Below are 21,750 nucleotides of genomic sequence, written 5' to 3'. Positions count from 1 at the left end.
TGCTGCCGCTGCCGCCGCCACTCAAGTCCAGGACAGTGCGCGCTCTGGCGTCTCGTCCAACTGCAGCGCGCTGAAAGGACAGGTAGGAGCCAGCTCCGCTATTGAGCATATTTCTTGACTGTCTGTGTCCAAGAGAGGTCATTTCCATTGGTTTAGCAGTCCAAATAATTTTGAAAACTGCTGAGGCGCGGTCAGTTGAGATGAGTTGAAGAATTTTGGAAACAATGTACCTTTTGCACAGGAATTTCAGGTAGTGCAGCATGTGTGTGGTGTAGTGGGGGGAGAGTACCACAGGAGGTAAAAGTAGACACAAGGATCAACAACCAGAGGTGAGTAGTAGGCTGCCACAGGGATCTGTACTGGTTCCGATGCTGTTCAATATATTTGTGAGTGACATTGCCAAAGGATTAAAAGGTAAGGTATGCTTTTTTGGGGATGATACCAAGATTTGTAACAGAGTGGACACTCCAGAGGGAGTGGAAAACACGAAAAGGGATCCACCAAAGTTAGAAGAATGGTCTAATGTTTGGCAATGAAATTTTAATGCAAAAAAAAAGTGCAAATTGGTGCATTTAAGGAGTAGAAACCCAAGGGAGCTGTTTGTCCTAGGAGGTGAGAGGCTGATATGCACAGAGGGGGAGAGAAACCTTGGAGTGATGGTGTCTGAGGACCTCAATGTGAAAAAAAACAGTGTGACAGAGTGGTGGCCATAGCCAGAAGAATGCTAGGCTGCATCAAGAGACTGCTTTTGACACTGTCGATCACAGCATACTTCTCAATACCCAGTCCTCACTTGGATTCCAGGGCTCTGTCCTTTCCTGATTCTCTTCCTACCTCTCCCTCCGCACCTTTAGTGTTCACTCTGGTGGATCCTCTTCTACTTCTATCCCTCTGCCTGTCGGCTTACCTCAGGGTTCTGTTCTTGGTCCCCTCCTCTTTTCTATCTACACTTCTTCCCTTGGTTCATTAATCTCATCCCATGGCTTTTCCTACCATCTCTATGCTGATGACTCCCAAATCTACCTTTCTACCCCTGATATCTCACCTTGCATCCAAACCAAAGTTTCAGCGTGCTTGTCTGACATTGCTGTCTGGATGTCTCAACGCCACCTGAAATTAAACATGACCAAAACCGAGCTTCTCATTTCCCCCCCCCCCCCCCCCCAAAACCCACCTCCCAGCTCCGCTCCGTTTTCTATTTCTGTTGATGGCTCTTTCATTCTCCCTGTCTCCTCAGCTCGAAACCTTGGGGTTATCTTTGACTCTTCTCTCCCCTTCTCTGCTTATATCCAGCAGATCGCCAAGACCTGTCGTTTCTTTCTTTACAACATCCGTAAAATCCACCCCTTTCTTTCTGAGCACTCTACCAAAACCCTCATCCACATCCTTGTCACCTCTCGTTTGGACTACTGCAATCTGCTTCTTGTTGGCCTCCCACTTAGTCACCTCTCCCCTCTCCAGTCGGTTCAAAACTCTGCTGCCCGTCTCATCTTCCGCCAGGGTCGCTTTACTCATACTACCCCTCTCCTCAAGTCGCTTCACTGGCTCCCTATCCGTTTTCGCATCCTGTTCAAACTTCTTCTACTAACCTATAAATGTACTCACTCTGATGCTCCCCAGTATCTCTCCACACTCGTCCTTCCCTACACCCCTTCCTGTGCACTCCGTTCCCTGGATAAATCCTTCTTATCTGTTCCCTTCTCCGCTACTACCAACTCCAGACTTCGCTCCTTCTGTCTTGCTGCGCCCTATGCCTGGAATAGACTTCCTGAGCCCCTATGTCTTGCCCCATCCTTGACCATCTTTAAATCTAGATTGAAAGCCCACCTCTTTAACATTGCTTTTGACTCGTAACCACTTGTATCCGCTCGCTTCTACCTACCCTCCTCTCCTCTTTCCTCTACACATTAATTGATTTGTTTGCTTTATTTTTTGTCTACCAGATTGTAAGCTCTTTGAGCAGGGACTGTCTTTCTTCTATGTTTGTGCAGCGCTGCGTACGCCTTGTAGCGCTATAGAAATGCTAAATAGTAGTAGTAGTAGGAAAAGAAAGGAGGTGTTGATGCCCCTATACAAGTCATTGGCCCCGCCTGGAATATTGTCCTCAGTTTTGGAGGACTTAAGCTTGCTAAGGATGTAAAAAGACTAGAAATGGTCCAGAGAAAGGTGACAAAAATGATATGGGACTTGCACCATAAGATATATGAGAAGAAACTGGAAGACTGAAATATGTACAGCCTAGAGGAAAGAAGAGACAGGGGAGATATGATACAGATGTTTAAATACTTGAAAGGTATTAATATAGAAACAAATCTCTTCCAGAGAAGGGGAAATGATAAAGCTAAAGGACATGAGCTGAGGTTGCAGGGTAGACTTAGGAGTAATGTCAGGAAATTCTTTTTCATTGAGAGGATGGTCAATGCCTGGAATGCCCACCCAAGAGAGGTGGTAGAGACAAAAACAGAAACGGAATTCAAAAAGGCATGGGATGGACAAAGAGGAACTCTATTTAGAAAATAGGTGGTAGAAAATCAAAAATAAATAAAAAAAAAAATTACCTTAAATGGCTGCAGGGGAGGATGTGTAAGTAACACTTGGACAGCTACTCCAGCTGTAAAGAACTAAGGCTGGCACCGAGGAGACTTTGTAGGTCTGTGTCTGTATATGGCAATCTGGTTTAGGATAAGCTGGAAAGGGCTTCAATGGCAACTTCAGTAGCTGGAACCGAGGACACTGCTGGGCAGACTTTTATTGTCTGGGCAGTGGTGTTCTTAGGTTGGTTGCCACCCAGGGCAGATAGGCACTGCACCCCTGGTGCATCACTCCCCCAGTGAATCCCCCCCCCCCCACACACACACACACAAATCACGACACTCCCTTGGCACATCACCTCCACTCTCCCAAGTGCATCGAGTCATGCGGCTGTCGTCTCCGCTGGTTGCCTGCCCCGGAACAGGAAGTAACATCAGAGGAAGCCACCTGGGGTAGACCGCCCCCGCTGCCCCACCCTTGGTATGCCACTGGGTCTGGGTCCCGCAAATGACAAGACTGATTTGGATAGGCCAGAGTGGGCGTTGATGGCAATTCCAGTAGGTGGAACATAAGGATAGAGCCAGGTGGACTTCTACGATCTACGTCCCAGAAATGGCAAAGAAAGACAGATGATAAAGTATATAATGTGTGAAAAACTACATCAGCTTGATTTTCTGACCAAAAAATATACATTAAATAGATTAAAGGAGATGTTGCCTCAAGAAGCCCCCGGCTCTATTGTATATGGAGCTCATGAGGGCTGGACCGCTTCATCATTGGCAACACCCCCACATATCTAAAGCAGCCTGTACCCAACATATGTTTTTATTCTTTTTTTCATATAAATTTTTAGCATATGGTGGGCAATCGTAAAGTTAATACGTATCAGCTACTTAGCTTTTACATGGTCCAATCCTTCTTTAGTTAGTTAGTTAGTTACATGCTGGACACGACCAAGACCAACAATGGCCAGCGTTTCGTCACCTGTGTCAGGGTCAGATGGTCTGCGTCTAACTAAAAAGGAAAAACACAAATGTTATAGTATTGGAACCTTCATACAACACTGCATTACTTATTTCTCTTCCAATATTCTTTACTCAACCACCTCAGCTGAAGGATCCAACATTTCCAACGGACCAACTTAAAATAAAGATGGCTTCACACATTTAAAGGTTTTGTTACGTCAGACGCCAATGGTTAGCTAGACCAATCAGCTTGTGTTCTTCACCCTACCTTCTAACTACGCGGAACACAATTTTTCAAAAAGCTATTGATGAATAATCTGAGCACTCTAAATGAGCGGTTTCAATCAAAGAGGAGATTGGAACGACCCTAGAGACGTTGAAAACTCAATGTACAGCGGATGTTTTCTCTAAACAACACGAGGAACTAAAGGCTAAGATTGATTCATTTCGGAGGTCTCTTCAAGAATCTAAGATCAAAAAATTGCGTAGAGATGAAGAGGATTATGGTAAGAATCGCGTATATCCTTGGTTACAACAAAAGGATAGACAAGAGGCTCCCCCTCCCTTTGGTGGTGAAGAGAGCGAACTTTCGGATATGAGCTCCTCTGGCTCCGATGGACAGCCTTTTTTAGGAGATTCCAGAGGGAGAAGAGGAAGAGGACGCGGAAGCAGGAGCCGGCGAGGCCGGAGAGGAATGCGGAGAGGAGATCAATACCAACAAGGGAATTAATCAATGATCTTAATTTGGAAGAAGAAGGATGTATAGTGATCAATTTGTCCAAATATTCCCTTTCAACTACTGAATTATCTTTATTGTCTAAAGGCCTCTCTTTTGTTCCCACTCAGTGCCATGATTCCTTCCAATGTAGAGTTGATCTGGAAAAATTTCTACGTAAATTGCACTTGAGAGTCCACTTCTCACAGCTAACTGAGTCCAGAAGTAATGCGGTGGATACATCGAGAGTCAAATTAAAATCGACTTGGTGTCCTCCAGCCCCACCGGACCCTGCCCTTTCCATCTTTCGTCGAGTTGTTTTACAAGACCTTGAGAGTGTTGAGGAAACAACTAGCCGTCGTAATTTTAATCTGTCTAAAGAAGAATGGAAAGCTTTAAACCATTTAAAGAATAATACCCAATTAGTAATACGATGGGCAGATAAGGGAGGTGCGGTGGTACTACAAGATCGTTCTGCCTATGAACATGAAGTATATAGGCAATTAAATAACACGAACGACTATATACTTTTGGACAGTGACCCCACGGAGATGTTAAAGACTGTCATCTTCCAATTGACTGGTGCTGCTTATGCAAATAATTTGATTACTCAGAAAGAATTTCAATTTCTCAATTCGAATACCCCTCATATACCTGTTTTCTATACGCTACCTAAAGTACACAAGACCTTATGCAATCCACCTGGACGCCCGATCGTTTCAGGGAAGTGTTCGTTGCTGGAACCTCTCTCTATTTATATACTGTAGATACCTTTCTGCGTCCACTAGTTCCTGCAGTTAAATCATATATAAAAGACTCGACGCATTTTATGCAGAACTTAAGCATGTGGAATAAAGACTTAGAGGATACTTTGCTAGTAACCCTTGATGTGGTTGCACTTTATACATCTATCCCTCAAGACGAGGCTTTGGAAGTGATAGAATTGTCACTACTGGAGAAACATGGAACGGCGCTCACGTCCTTCATATTGTAATTAGCTACACTGGCTATGAAGAGAAATTATTTTCAATTTGATCAAAAGATTTTCCAGCAGATTTCGGGTGTAGCGATGGGTGCTACTCTAGCACCTTCAGTGGCTAACTTATTTATGTCATTCTTTGAGGAGAAATTTGTATACACCTGCACTTTCTGGTCCCACATTAAGATGTGGTGTAGATTTATTGATGATATATTTTTTGTCTGGGAGGCTGATATACATACTTTAGAACTGTTTATTGAGTTTCTAAATCAATGCCATCCCATGATTAAATTCACAGGACATCATGAAGTACACACCATCAGCTATCTGGATGTACAAATCAGTAAAGCTGAAACGTCCTTCGTCACCACAATATACCGGAAGGAGACTGATGTCAACAGCTTGTTACAATATACAAAATGTCACCCAAGGTGTCTCAAGGATAGTCTCCCCTTTTCTCAGATGCTGAGATATCGTCGCTTATGCTCAGAAACTTTAGACTTCCAAGTACAAGCAAGAACACTCAGCAAGCGTTTGCATCGAAGGGGCTACCCGAAGAATATCGTGAGACAAGCATACCGAAGAGCAAAATTTAACCATCGAGAGACATTACTATGCCCGAATGACAACAATGAGAGATCTAGTGATGAAGAAGACTTTATCACTTGTGTTTTACGCTTTGATAAAGATGCATATAGAGTTAGTAAAATCCTTAGTAATCATTGGGGCATATTACAGACCCTTCCAGTATTCACTAATAAGAGTATTCGTTTTGCCTACAGCAGATCTAAGAACTTGAAGGAATTATTGTGCCCGTCGGTATTACCTTTTAATGGAGATGTGCTCCCTATTTTTGTAGGGCATAAAAAATGTGGTTCATGCTGTATGTGTGAGATAATGCTAGAGAAAAAGACCTTCATCCATCCAAAATCCTTTCGAGAATTCGACTTGAGAGTGAACACTAATTGCAAATCTGACCATGTCGTCTATTGTTTAGTTTGCCCATGTGGTTTACTGTATGTGGGACAAACTTCAAGGACTCTTTATGTCCGATTGATTGAGCACCGTAGTGTGTTGAACACACAAAGAATGATTACACCTCTGGTACTTCATTGCAATACAGCACACCACTCCTTTGCTGAACTAAGATGTTTTGTTTTACAACAAATAGAAGCATCCCGAATCCGCATTGGGGTTGACAGAAAGAGGATCTTATTCCAATGTGAACAAAAGTGGATATACCGTTTGAATTCATTAACCCCTATGGGTCTGAATGCAAAAATTGAATGGGGGCATTTTTTCTAATTGGAGATATTCTTTCCTAAATTAGAAACATTATGTACAGTTGGTAACATTATTTGAAACATACTTTTTCATTTAGAGTGCTCAGATTATTCATCAATAGCTTTTTGAAAAATTGTGTTCCGCGTAGTTAGAAGGTAGGGTGAAGAACACAAGCTGATTGGTCTAGCTAACCATTGGCATCTGACGTAACAAAACCTTTAAATGTGTGAAGCCATCTTTATTTTAAGTTGGTCCGTTGGAAATGTTGGATCCTTCAGCTGAGGTGGTTGAGTAAAGAATATTGGAAGAGAAATAAGTAATGCAGTGTTGTATGAAGGTTCCAATACTATAACATTTGTGTTTTTCCTTTTTAGTTAGACGCAGACCATCTGACCCTGACGCAGGCGACAAAACGCTGGCCATTGTTGGTCTTGGTCGCGTCCAGCATGTAACTAACTAACTAACTAAAGAAGGATTGGACCATGTAAAAGCTAAGTAGCTGATACGTATTAACTTTACGATTGCCCACCATATGCTAAAAATTTATATGAAAAAAAGAATAAAAACATATGTTGGGTACAGGCTGCTTTAGATATGTGGGGGTGTTGCCAATGATGAAGCAGTCCAGCCCTCATGAGCTCCATATAGAGCCGGGGGCTTCTTGAGGCAACATCTCCTTTAATCTATTTAATGTATATTTTTTGGTCAGAAAATCAAGCTGATGTAGTTTTTCATATATCTCCTCCATACTTTGAATTTATTATTTTGTTAAGAGAATTAGAAGGAGATCTCCTTTAGATTATTGATTATAAAGTATACGTAATGATAGCAAGTATAAATCTCCGAAATGGCAACTGTTAATGCTAATAGAGGAAAAGACTTCAGAATCTCGGTTTCAGCTGTTACCATATAATTCAATATTCAACTAGCTGACCGCTCTGCTCTGCGTGTTAAACTTTTCATACACGCTAGCGAGAATCCTCATCAGTCATAAAAACCTCTACTTAAACACTTTCTTTTGTTATGTGACTATTATTCAAATAGTACTTAGCTGTAGTGTGTGCAAGGGCAAAATATACTAGTCCAAGCCCAACGGCAAGCTTCCGCTTCGCTCGTGGCTTCTTAAGGAGCTGGACGGCATAACCCTTCTTCGCACCTATAACAGTATAACCAAGAATTACTCAATCAGTTAACATCCAGAAATAGAGTAAGTGGAACAACTCACATTTTCGCCGAATGAGGAAATACCTTCACAAACCCTCAGCTTACAACAGCACAATTGTTTCTGTTGAACCGGAAGTATTTATAGTGCTTCCCGTATTCGCTGATTCCCGCTCTATACGGTGCATATTTTAAAGGGCATTCCCTATGTTCTTAAAGGAACGCTTTCCATTCTACACGGTTGTTTAAACCTTCTGGCATCAAGGATCTCAATCTATAGATCCAGCGTTGTTCTCTTTGTATTAATTGGCGATTTCGATCCCCTCCTCTAATATTGATTGGAATTTGATCCAAAACTACACATTTCAGATCCTCAAATTTATGGGCATGCTGTTTACTATGTTGTACTAAGGGGGCATCTATTCGTGAATGCTTCAAATTATGCTTATGATCGCTTAACCTATTTTTCAAGGGTCGTGTCGTTTTACCCACATAGATTTTACGACATGGGCACATTATTATGTATACCACGTGATTGGATTCACAATCTGTATTATATTTTAAATGGTATTCTCGTCCATCAAGTGGATTTTGAAATATTTGTGTCTTTATCATCAAAGGACAAAAAATACATTTCAAACAGGGTTGATGTCCTGGATCCCTTATATCCAAGTCTGATGATTTATCTTGTAATATTTCTTTCAAATTTAGTCCTCTGGAATATGCTACTCGAAGTTCTTTTTTATTAAATACTGGATGTAATTGCAGAATCTTCCAATGTTTTTTCATAATGCGAACAGTATTACTAGTCCCTTGCATGTACTTTAGTACACAGGTTAATAAATGACTTGTATCTTCTTTGTCACGTTTATGAAATAAATATTCTCGATGATTATTCTTTGCCCTGGAACAAGCCCGCTTGACTAACTGATAAGGATACTCTCTAGCTACAAATTTCTGTTTCATTTGTTTTGCATGGATTTTAAATTCTGACATATCAGAACAGCTGAAACCGAGATTCTGAAGTCTTTTCCTCTATTAGCATTAACAGTTGCCATTTCGGAGATTTATACTTGCTATCATTACGTATATTGTATTAACATTAAGTAAGAGCAAGGACCAAAGTGATTATAAAGTATATAATGTCACATTCATTGTTGATTTAATCATGAATTGATGATGAGTGTCACTGTTGGACACACTGGATGGACCATTCAGGTCTTTATCTGCCATCACTTACTATGTTACTATATATATATATAATGTAAGCAAAAGTTTGAGTGATCCTACAGTTGTCAGGTTACTCGGTTCCAGGAGGGATTTTTTTTGTTTTTACCAGTCCTGGTTATGAATTTGTATCCCAGTATGGTTCCTGATGCTTCCCAGGAAATCAGCACTGCAAGTTCCATCATACAGCCAGATGGGGATGTTAGAAATCCAGGTCTGGCCCAGAATCTCCCACTTAGATCAGGATAACTTGCCAACTCTCTCACCTCCTAGGCGAGCACTCATTTCCACTAGGAAAAGGTCACTGGTTCAAGTTCCAGCAAGGCTGGCTCCAGGGATTATGGCATCATGAGCCAACTTTTGCATCAGCCCCACCCCCTCTACACACACACATACGCAGAGCTAACTTTCAGCCCACAAACCTGCCCACACTGGCTCCCAACCACCCAGCCTCCCACATAACCTAACTCACCCCAGTGGTTCCAGGAGAACAATCTCCACATCAAGATCAGCAGTGAGAGGAAGGGAAGAATAATGGGTTTTTGTACAGTGCTTCCCAAACCTATCCTGGGGGCTCCCAAGCCATTTAGGTTTTCAGGATATCCACAATGAATATTCATGAGAGAGATTTGCATGCAGGGGAGGCAGTGAATGAAAATTTATCTGACTGGCTTGGTGTGTCCTGAGGACTGGTTTGAGAACCCCTGCTCTAAACCAGGGACGTATCTGCATGGGGCCACGGGGGCCTGGGCCCCCGCAGATTTTGCCCTGGACCCCCCTACCGCTGTCAACCCTCCCCCGCTGTCACCGTGGGCTACCTTTGCTGGCGGGGGACCCCAACCCCCGCCAGCCAAGGTCCGCTTCCTCCTGCTGCTGCCTTTAAAAATATTCCTTCAGCTGGCGGGGGACCCCAACCCCCACCAACCGAGCCGAGGTCTTTTAAGCTCTTCTTCGATTGTCCTCCGTGCTGTTCAAAGCTGCTGAATCCAGTTTCGGAGTCTGACGTCGCTGCACGTGCAGGACGGCAGACTCACAGACTCTGTTTCTGTGAGTCTGACGTCCTGCACGTACAACGTGCAGTGACGTCAGACTCCGAAACTGGATTCAGCAGCTTTGAACAGCACGGAGGACAATCAAAGAAGAACTTAAAAGACTTCGGCTCGGTTGGTGGGGGTTGGGGTCCCCCTCCAGCTGAAGGAATATTTTTAAAGGCAGCGGCAGGAGGAAGCGGACCTCGGCTGGCGGGGTTTGGGGTCCCCCGCCAGCAAAGGTAGGTGATGGCGGCGGGGGGGGGGGGGGGGGTGACGGCGGCAGGGGGGGCTATAATGTGCCCCTCACTCTGGCTCTGGCCCCCCCTACCGCCGAACTTCAGATACGCCTCTGCTCTAAACTCAGAGTGAAGAGACACTGATGGGCCCTCAGGACAGAGTACAGCATTCTTTCTCCTCACTCTCCTAAACTAAAGCTGCATGGCCTCCTCCTGTTAAACCAGGGGACTGTATCAAATAGCTCCCTCAGAAACCAAATGAATGGGAATGACCACAAGGCAATGAACCAGGATGGAAGATCCAAATCCTTTATTCAAAACAGTGAAAAAACATATGTATGGACCCTTATTTCAGCAGATAAGCCTTCCTCAGGGGTCCTCTGGTAGGAAGAACACAGTAAAAACATGCAAACAAATCCAAATGCCAACAAATAAGCAACAGTAAGGTGCCTTGAGTAAAAAAAAATATGCTGGCCCAAATGCATAGTCAGAAGACTCACTCTTATTTGGTTTCTGTTCTTTTATGGGAGTGGACTGGTTCTCTTTGACTGCATGAAATAGCGATCGGGCGACAATCCCCGTGAATCTCCATGGGGAGAATCTGACTATATATTTTCAGCACTAACCTCCCTTGTTGCACAATCCACACAAAGCTATTTCTCTTAGTGTCCTCACTTGTAAGAGACACACTGACACTAAGGTGGACCAGTGAAACTCCTTACACTTGTGCAGAAAATCCTGCAGGGAGTTTGCCACTACGTGGAACCCTGGTTAACTGAAGAATTTCAGAGTACCTCATTGTATGTATCTAAAGAAAATGTAATCAACAGGGGAGTGATCACATAGGTGGCTCTCCCTATTTTTTCATGGAGTGTGGGGCTGTGACAGGGGCCAGAGTGTGGTTGGCTACTAGGATTTTTGGCAGGAAAAAAAGAATGCCGGAGTGTGCATGCAAATCTCTATGTAGGGCAAACATCCCGCCCTCTGAAGACACATTTGATCGAACATAGACATTGTTTACAATCAGCAAAAACGCATGAACCCATAAATTTTCTGAATTGAAATGTATCATTTTGGAACAGATAAAAGTGACAGAACGGAGAGGTGACATTAGACGACTATTACGACAAAAAGAACCAACGATGGATTTTTACATTACAATCAGTTATTCCGAGGGGATTAAATGTGTCCATCAAATGGAAGGCCTTTCTTTAAGAGATTTGCATAATTGACTGGATGATGCATCAGTAGACGTCACACGCCGAGTATATAATCAGGACTTTATAAGAAGAAGCAGATCGCCATTTTGTATAAGTGCCGAATGGAGACCAATAGGCGAACAAATTTTCTTGAATGTGTTTATGAAAGGAAATTCCCCTGAAGCAGCCTTTTGTTGGCAAAACAGGGTTTCCCTGTTGGGAGATTGAGAAATTGCACGATTAGATCGAGAGATTGTATTAGTCCGTGGAAGACTATCGTACACTTGCCATCCAAGATAAGTAACGTTTTACCGTTTACTTCTAACTTAAAGATTAGTGTCTCATCCCATAGGTATTTGAAAAGGTGCATGGGTATTTACATCATGAATACAAAAGCTATGTGGAGTTTTTTTGATGACTAATGATTAATGAGGAGTCCTCCTTATTCAAAAAGGCGTGTCCTTTAAAAAGAGGTGTCTCTGGTAACACTGAGGTCTTTTTTTCTCCACAGTAATTTTCATTGTTACTTACCACATTCACCTTTGAATACCTTTACCATAATTGTAGAATTATTGGCTAATTTGATATTGTGTTCTACATATTCTAATGCATACATTGATTAACACCCCATGTAGGTCATGGGATTGAGGGGGGGGGGTATGCCAAGGTTGCAGGTGAGTTTCGTGGGGTACACGTTTCAGTGGTGCTGAGGGCGGACAGCAGTGTTTGGTTTCTACAGGTCTAAATCCATTTTCTCAACTTTTTTTACTAATTTGCCATTTTCTTCTTTTGAAGTAGAGAGATGTGGTAGCCGTGTTAGTCCACTTCTAAAAGCAGTCAATAGAAATAGAATAAAACACAAGCTAGTGAGAAGCAAGCTCTCAACAGAGGCCCATAAAGAAGAGAATGGCACACATCCTTGCAATATATCCAGTTGCAAACTATGCCAAAACATTTCACAAGACCCCACAGTCATTAACAAAGGAAAAATATTCAACATAAAGGAATCCTTCACATGCTCATCTTCCAATGTACTACTACTACTACTACTTAACATTTCTAAAGTGCTACTAGGGTTACGCAGCGCTGTACAATTTAAGATGGAAGGACAGTCCCTGCTCAAGGAGCTTACAATCTAAAAGACAGGTGTACAATCTAAAGACAAGTGTACAATCTAAAAGACAAGTGTAGAGTCAATCTGATAGGGCATACTATATTTCTCGAAGGTTAGGTGCCGAAGGCAGCATTGAAGAGGTGAGTTTTAAGCAGAGATTTGAAGATGGGTAGGGACGTAGTATATGTCATCCAGTGTAAAAAATGTGACGAAGGATGCTATATTGGAGAAACAAGCCAGATGCTGAAGAAGAGATTTAATTTACATAGACATCATATGAAAAATGCCAGTGCCACCAGGATGTTACCTCTGTGGGACAGCACTTTACAAAACCAGAACACTGTACCAATGATTTTATGGTGAGAATACTAAAAGGAAACTTTAAAACAATACAGGAACGCAAGACCTATGAAGTCAAAATGATTAAATATTTTGACACCCACCAGACAGGACTTAACAAAGATCTGGGTTTTCTAGCCCATTATAAACCATGAACTTTCACTGCTTGGTCACCCTCTGATCACCATTCATATCTCTCTGTACCTCATCCTCTCAGCCCTCTCTGTTTCTCACCTATCCCACCCCTCCCTCATCTTTTTAGACTGTCACTGAAATACTTTGATGTTTCACTTATATATGCTGTTACTTATCAAAATTTGCTTATTTCTGATCTGATGAAGAAGGGCTACCTGCGAAAGCTAATCAAAAAATGTATTGTTAGTCCAATAAAAAAGGTATCATCTTTTTTCTTTTCTATGTTTTATTTTATTCTATTTCTATTGACTCCTTATTTTGAAGAAAAGAGACTGATCCCCCTTGGAGGCAGAGGAGGGCCCTGCACCGACCTCTGCTGCTCCCCCCACACTCCACCGTCCCCACTGCAACAGCCACACTGAGATTCAGGGTGAGTATTGTGAGGCACATTGGTTTTGGTCTGAGCTCATGGTTTGGGCTGTCCAGCTTGAATTCTATTTACCACTTGCTTTTATAACATGCCATTTTCCATCATTTCTTGTTTGCTGATGACCATGACCAACCCTCCGTGGAGAGTCAGGAAGGCCCTGTACATGCCATAGCTTCTCCGCCTGTGGCCACAAGCCCCATTTATATTCATGGTGAGTATTGGGAGAGACATTTCCTTGTCTGGCCGGGGGACAAGAAGGTACCTGGGGCATTGTATATGTTGCAGGTGTTGTTTGACAGTTCTCTGTTGCGGTATCAACTTGTTTTCAGATTCGTGTTCGGAAGACACAGTGCCTTATTTACCAAGTGAGCATGGAGGTAAGTTATTTTTAGGGAAGGTTGCACAGTTCCCTATAGCGATATTTCCTTTCTTCCTGTTTCATCTCTGGGGATTTATCGCACCCTCAACCCTGCATCGCTGAGCTGCAGATTGTGCTGCTCTCTCCTCTGCTTAGTCCTCAGCATTTCCTTCATACCAGCTCTGCATCTCCTCCTGTGTGTGTGTGTGTGTAGGAGGGGGGGCAAACAAAAAGATGGATGGTGTGTGTGTGCTGGAGAGGTGTGGAGGATGTAAAACAGAGGTGAATGGAGTGTGGATGGCTGGAAAAGGTGCGTGGATGCAGTGTGAGTTCAGGGGAGGGGGACTGATCACAGAAAAGTCCAAGGTGCTTGAAGTGAGTGTTTGTGTGCGCATAATGGGAAAGTGGAAGGTTATAATGCCTGGGGGAGATGTTATGGCTTCTTAGAGGGTAATTCAGCACCTAAACATTACAAATGTGTATTTTGTTGGATTATCAGTATTCCACACAGGGAACAACTCACAAGTCAGTAATGTCTACTCTTTATTTATTTTCAGGCACTCAAGTGGAAGAGGATGAGGAGGAGACTGGAGCCCCCGGGCAAACACCCCCCTGACCCCACAAGTACCCCTGACTCCATCATTCTCATCCTCCGCTTCCTCCTCCTGCATCCCTAGCCCCCCCCCCCAAATCAATCAGGGAAATATTACATTGTTGCTAAAGTCGAATACCAAGCTGGAAGTTTACATTGGGTGGGCGGGGGGGAGGTTCTTCGTTTATTGGAATTGTCAGGGAGAGGCCATCTTCAGGGTTGGGAGCACGTTCTAAGACTTGTTGGGTAAATGTAATGTTAAATGTCAAATAAATAAACATTGACAAAAAATCTGTGTGAAGTGATGTGCCAGATATTTCCTCTTCCCCCTTTTTTTTTGGGGGGGGGGGGAGGAATTTGAGGGAAGGGGAAATTGTTTGTAATTGTTGATCACTTGACGTTTCATTTTTCTGTATTGTACTGTACTTATGATTTTTCAAATTTAGTAATGAGACTTTACAAAACCTAACAAAAAAAAAAAAACATTGACAGAAAATGGGTAAGCATTCAAAATTGATTTGTATTCAAAACATGGTCACAGTATGCATACAAATGTCACATTTTTACAAGGGGAACAAAAGAAAGTAACAAAACAAGAAGGCATGCACTCTTAAACTCATCCTCCTATGGTGTGTAGACACACAGGAAAGGCCCATCATTAGTAAGGAAACACATTGTAGGCTGATAACCTGTAGGAGGTTCAATGAAGTTTCCACAGCACTGCAGAGAGATGGTGCACAGAGAGTGATTCAGGCAGCACTTGGCCCATACAAATGCAGTCGTCATGAAGAGAGATGGGGAAAGAGCACCAGGGGTGGTGCACAGGGTGTAGTACAGTAAAGTGAAACTGCTTCCATAAGACAGTAGTTTACTAGAACAAAAGAACCTTTAGGGAGCATGTACCAGCCTGCCAACAGGGTTGCCCAATCCAGACCTTCACACTGGTCACACCTTACCTGCAGTATGTAGGGGGGATCTGGGACAGCCAGGATGTGCAAGCCAACAACTGTGTGTGTTATAACTCTATACAACGCACAATGTATGGGAACCCCTTTTTGAAAAAAAAAGATGTTCCAACACAGGGATATTTATTGATAGAAAAAATATGTATGACACAAGTAGTATATATTTAATGCCAACCCTTTGTTTTGATTTAATGCCAAACATTTATCCGGGGTTATAAAGGATGGATCAATATGGCCACTCGAATAGATGCCATAGATTTGTTCTGGTTTACAAGAGATCGCCATCATGGAGGTTTACAAATGCTAAGCAAACAAATGACACCAGAAATGCCTGACAAATAGAACAGTGCACAAGGAGTCTCTTTAAGGGTGTTTTTCATAGTAATTGTGTTATTTAGTTTTTGGTCAATAAATATTCCTGTGTAGGAACATCAATGGTCATCCCCCTTTTTTCCGTTTCCTCCCTGAACATTTATAATCGCCACATGGTCACACTTTTGTACTACATAGCTACCCACCACAGAGAGAGAACGGCAAGAAGAACGGTGGACAGTGGCTTGTCGGACCGTATACACCCTCTGTACTTTTAGCAAATTTGCAAACATAGCAATTCTCTATGTAAGGATGGACTACATATTACACTTTAATGGGATGTTTTCTGCTAGCCAATAGCAGTATTTGAACATGTTGTCCACCCATCCAGTTTCCATGTACACAAATTAAAACTAATTAACTTTAAAAAACAAACAAACAATTGTCTTCCAAAACAACGATTTTAACTTTAAAGACATTTGTCAAAAAATTGTAAAACGGTTGGTTGGGAGGGGGTGGGGGGAGGGAGTGAAGTAGAGGGGTGGAGGTGGCTAGGGGAGCCGAGGGTTGGGGTGGCACGGAGGGTGGGACGTCGGAGGCGATATCCTCCACATCTGCTAGGAGTGTGTCCACACGCAGTGTCAGCGCCCGACACTCCACCAGGATGCAGCGCAGTATATCTTGGGCTGCATCCTGGTGGGTGGTCTCGGCAACGGGGGGGGGGCTAAGTCGAGATGTTGGGGAGAAGGGGGAATAAAAAATGGGGAGAAGGGGGTGGTTGGTGGGGAGGAGTTCTAGGTGCATGTGTTGGAGCAGAGAGGAAGAGGGAGGATGGTGTGGGCAGGGGAGGTGGTGGGCTGGAGCTGGGTTGGGGCCAGGCTGGGGGCCCAGCTGAGACTTCACCATGTAGCTGTATACCAGCAAAGATTCAATAGAAGACACATCATAGTTTATAGTTTATTGAGATTTTATATACTGCCAAGACAGAATAACAGTATTCAGCAGTTTACAATGGTACACACAATTTGAAAAGGGAAAAGAAATACAAAATATGACAGAAAAGTAGTACGTCACTCATACAGAAAGGAAAGGAAGAGGAGGGAGCACAGCATGATAAAAGGGAGGAGAGGACGAAAGAGGATATATGTGAGGGACTAAATTGATAAGGAAAAGAAGGACAGCAGTAAACAACCAAGTCTTCAATTTTGATTTAAAGTTCTTAAATGAAGATTCAGCATTGATGTCTAGCGGGAGGGTGCAAAACAAAGACTGTATGCGTGACAAGTGACTGTACAGTTCTCTGGCACAAGGACATACCCTCCAGGCAAAGGGGTTGGGCGGGCTTTTGGGGCAGTCTGTTAGGGTTAGCAGTGGTGGTTTTTGTGGGGTTTGGACACTGACTATCTTCCATTCTCCCCCTTTTGGATCTAAAAAATTGCACCATTAGTGTATAGCCCATCTGATGCTCACTCAAATCCAGAGTTACACCTGGTTCCTGACTTTTGGATTGTCTTGCCTCTTTCTTGTTCCCTGGAGTAGAGGAGTATCCTAATGGTTAGAGCAATGGGCACTAGAGTGTTCCAACTTCCGTTCCTTCCCTGCCTGCAGTGCTGCGGCTCAAACCCAGAGAGAGACTGAGAGAGCCAACCCCCCCCCCCCCCATTTTGTTATGTACCATTAAATTCTTGTGGGACTGGGTGGGGATGGGTTAAATTCTTGTGGGGATGAGTAGGAATGGGTAAGATTCCAGTGGGGATGGGTAAGATTGCAGCAGGGATAGGTGGGATGGGTAGGATTTCTGTCCCCGTGCAACTCTCTACATTAAATCTCAAGATTATGTGTGTTACCAATCTACAGTTTTGTAATTTCTTCCTCTCTGTATAGATAGCCATCTTTCCTATATTTCACTTCTGTGTGCATCTTAGACAAGGGACTTGCCAGTACCAGGTTGAGTCCCACTACCCTCCTTCAATCCCTGGCATGGATTCAGAGATTGGGAGGTGGGGGTGGGGGGGGGGGGGGGGAGACTCCATTTCAGGGCCCAAGGTATATAACTAGAATGTTCAAGGAGACACTGGGAACAGTTTCTTCAATGCAAAACTACAAATACTTACACCAAATTGTATGATTCTGTACTCACAGAATTTTGTATATAACTTTTATGAGTATTAGAATAGCACAAAATTGCATGAGTACCTTAGGCCAGTGGTTCCCAAACCCTCGTCCTGGAGGCACCCCAGACAGTCAAGGTTTTGGGGATATCCACAATGAATATTCATGAGTGATATTTGCGTGCACTGCCTCTACTGCATGCAAATCTCTCTCATGAATATTCATTGTGGATATCCTAAAAACCTGACTGTCTGGGGTGCCTCCAGGACCAGGTTTGGGAACCGCTGACCTAGGCAATAGTTTCTCAAAGGCTGCTTCACAAGTTGACAGTAAGAACGTTGATTTCCAGTTTAATGTGTTGTTACTTTCATCCCACTGCTTGCTTCATTCCAACTTTCCCTGTCCCAGAGATCTTTTTTTTTTTTTTTCATGTAGGAACATTCCCAAGACCCAGTCACTAGAAGAGCTACATTTCAAGGTTAAGGAGCCAACAAGAGTCTCAGTTGGTAGACTCTGTGGAGACTCTACCCCTCCTGCCTTCTCTATGGGAGATACAAATTTAGAGCAGAGTGTCCTGAATCAGACTATGACCAGTTCATTAACACTGAGGTGCAGCTGTTTCCCTGTGATTGAGCCTTGGAGATGCCCTGATTCATAAAAAGATCCATGGAAGAAGGGAGGTTGAGGAAGGAAGCACCTTGTGACTGACTGGACAGGAGGCTGAGACTGCTGCTAGGGTGGTGCAGAGAAGGCACTTTTTCCTTGCACCCATTTCCCCCTAACTGCTGCTACCATGCTTATAATATATTGACTTCTCAGTTCTCTTACTACTGCCACTTAAGGGGTAATTCTACAACTAGATGCCTGCATTTAGGTGCCCTGAGGATATGCGCTGTGAGTCTACTCTATAAAGGCATCTGTGAGTCCAGATTCTGTTATAGAATTCTAGCTCAACCCTGTATTGGTACACTTAACATGTAAACACCCTTAATTATATCAGCCTTAGATCTGATGTAATTGGCATGAACAAACAGCAGAGACATGTTCTTTAAGTTTCATGCATAAGTAGGATCCTTTACCCATGCATTGTCCATGTTCTGTCTATGTGTACACTCCTTTGCATTTAAACACTTTGTAAGTTATGCACACCATTACATTATAACAATATTGTTGTTCTGCTGTCCTCAATCTCAAATGTCCTATTGTCTTTCCAACACAAAATCTTTCCTAAATAGTGTAAGGTGGGAGCACTCATATAAATTATTGGATTGGGACCAGGGCCAGGATCACAGAAACCGGGGAGCTGTATGCAGTTTTACCAAACACACTGCACACTTAGTTAATAAGGTTTGGTGTTCTGAACCAACAAATTTATTTAAAAGTCTCTTTAGGCAAGTAACTGGGACAATAACAGTGGCAGAGATAGTATTTCCAGGGCCTTTCTACTTGTTAGTGCAGAAATTCAACTTGTCCAAGCCACGGTCTTTTCTATAACATCATATGCATGTGAAAGTTGGACAGTGAAGAAACAAGACAGGAAGAAAAATCAATGCCTTTGAATTATGGTGTTGGCAAAGAATACTGTGTATACCGTGGACTGCCCAAAGAAAAAAATCAGTCAGTACTGGAGATCAAACCTAAGTTTACCTTACATAAGTACATAAGTAGTGCCATACTGGGAAAGACCAAAGGTCCATCTAGCCCAGCATCCTGTCACCGACAGTGGCCAATCCAGGTCAAGGGCACCTGGCACGCTCCCCAAACGTAAAAACATTCCAGACAAGTTATACCTAAAAATGCGGAATTTTTCCAAGTCCATTTAATAGCGGTCTATGGACTTGTCCTTTAGGAATCTATCTAACCCCTTTTTAAACTCCGTCAAGCTAACCGCCCGTACCACGTTCTCCGGCAACGAATTCCAGAGTCTAATTACACGTTGGGTGAAGAAAAATTTTCTCCGATTCGTTTTAAATTTACTACACTGTAGCTTCAATTCATGCCCTCTAGTCCTAGTATTTTTGGATAGCGTGAACAGTCGCTTCACATCCACCCGATCCATTCCACTCATTATTTTATACACTTCTATCATATCTCCCCTCAGCCGTCTCTTCTCCAAGCTGAAAAGCCCTAGCCTTCTCAGCCTCTCTTCATAGGAAAGTCGTCCCATCCCCACTATCATTTTCGTCGCCCTTCGCTGTACCTTTTCCAATTCTACTATATCTTTTTTGAGATACGGAGACCAGTACTGAACACAATACTCCAGGTGCGGTCGCACCATGGAGCGATACAACGGCATTATAACATCCGCACACCTGGACTCCATACCCTTCCTAATAACACCCAACATTCTATTCGCTTTCCTAGCCGCAGCAGCACACTGAGCAGAAGGTTTCAGCGTATCATCGACGACGACACCCAGATCCCTTTCTTGATCCGTAACTCCTAACGCAGAACCTTGCAAGACGTAGCTATAATTCGGGTTCCTCTTACCCACATGCATCACTTTGCACTTGTCAACATTGAACTTCATCTGCCACTTGCACGCCCATTCTCCCAGTCTCGCAAGGTCCTCCTGTAATCGTTCACATTCCTCCTGCGACTTGACGACCCTGAATAATTTTGTGTCATCGGCGAATTTAATTACCTCACTAGTTATTCCCATCTCTAGGTCATTTATAAATACATTAAAAAGCAACGGACCCAGCACAGACCCCTGCGGGACCCCACTAACTACCCTCCTCCACTGAGAATACTGGCCACGCAATCCTACTCTCTGCTTCCTATCTTTCAACCAGTTCTTAATCCATAATAATACCCTACCTCCGATTCCATGACTCTGCAATTTCTTCAGGAGTCTTTCGTGCGGCACTTTGTCAAACGCCTTCTGAAAATCCAGATATACAATATCAACCGGCTCCCCATTGTCCACATGTTTGCTTACCCCCTCAAAAAAATGCATTAGATTGGTGAGGCAAGACTTCCCTTCACTAAATCCGTGCTGACTTTGTCTCATCAGTCCATGTTTTTGTATATGCTCTGCAATTTTATTCTTAATAATAGCCTCCACAAGATGAATGTGTTGCCACGCTTACTATACCTATTCCAAGTCCTCCCGATAGTGCTACCTAGAAGGTTCCTTGCAACCCTGCAAGATCGTATTGTACGTTTTATTTGGGCAGGGAAGAGGCCGCGTCTATCACGTTCTCTTTTATATCAGGATAAAAGATGGGGAGGGTTGGGGGTACCTAACCTGGCCTGGTACTACCGAGCAGCCCAAGCACGCGCAGCCATTGAATGGTTCCAGGGGTATCCCGATAGACAATGGGTACACATAGAGCAGCAGTCTGCGGGCCCGAGACCACTTGGGACACTAATGTGGCTTCCTAGTCCGTTTAGATCAATTGGGGAGGGGGCATGTCCAGCCATTCAGGTAACGCTCTCATACTGGGATAGTATCTTTCCCCGGAAAAAATGTATGCTATCACGTCTGTCCCCGATAGCATTTAACCCAATGTTCTACCCTGGGACTGAAACAGGAGTGTTCACCAGATGGTATGGAGAGGGTTTGAGAACCTGGGGACAGTTGTTTGAGGGCAATTCATTGTTGTCTTTCGATGAAGCTGTGGCCCGATTCCCGGTAGTGGGAAGGGACGAATATGCATATCGACAAGTAACCCACTTCCTCACCACACGGGCAATCAGGGAGGTGGTAGCCAGGGAAAAGTTGCCTCTGGAAGCAATATGTGAAGGGCACGCAGCGACGAGTGGTTTAATATCTCGCTTATACAGTTGTATTAGACTGCAGGCGCCACGATACACACTTCACAGAGGGGGATGGCGGAGGGAGCTGGGCATGGAGATCTCGGAGGCTGAGTGGGAGAGGATAGAACGGGCAGCGGTGAGAGTGTCCACTCATGTACCCTTCAAGGAAAATGCTATCAAGGTGCTGTTCCGGTGGTATTTGACGCCGGAGCGTCTCCGGCGCATATACCCCACCTTGTCTGGTGAGTGCTGGAGGGGTTGTGGGGTTAAGGGCACTATGGGGCATATGTGGTGGGCGTGTG

At 43.6% G+C, this 21,750-nt stretch overlaps 1 long non-coding RNA gene across 1 annotated transcript; it reads left to right on the top strand.

Annotated features, from left to right (window-relative positions):
• The first annotated feature begins 15 nt into the window (after positions 1-15).
• LOC115469731 lies at positions 16-14,504 on the top strand. The gene is made up of 4 exons (XR_003942032.1): positions 16-82; positions 13,242-13,558; positions 13,677-13,724; positions 14,263-14,504. It is a non-coding gene; the product is annotated as an uncharacterized LOC115469731 (long non-coding RNA).
• The last annotated feature ends 7,246 nt before the right edge of the window (positions 14,505-21,750 follow it).

The sequence above is a fragment of the Microcaecilia unicolor genome, chromosome 1, assembly GCF_901765095.1.
Source record: "Microcaecilia unicolor chromosome 1, aMicUni1.1, whole genome shotgun sequence".
Lineage (NCBI taxonomy): Eukaryota > Metazoa > Chordata > Amphibia > Gymnophiona > Siphonopidae > Microcaecilia > Microcaecilia unicolor.
Note: the sequence above shows the minus strand (reverse complement) of the source record. Positions and strands in the feature narration are given on the sequence as shown.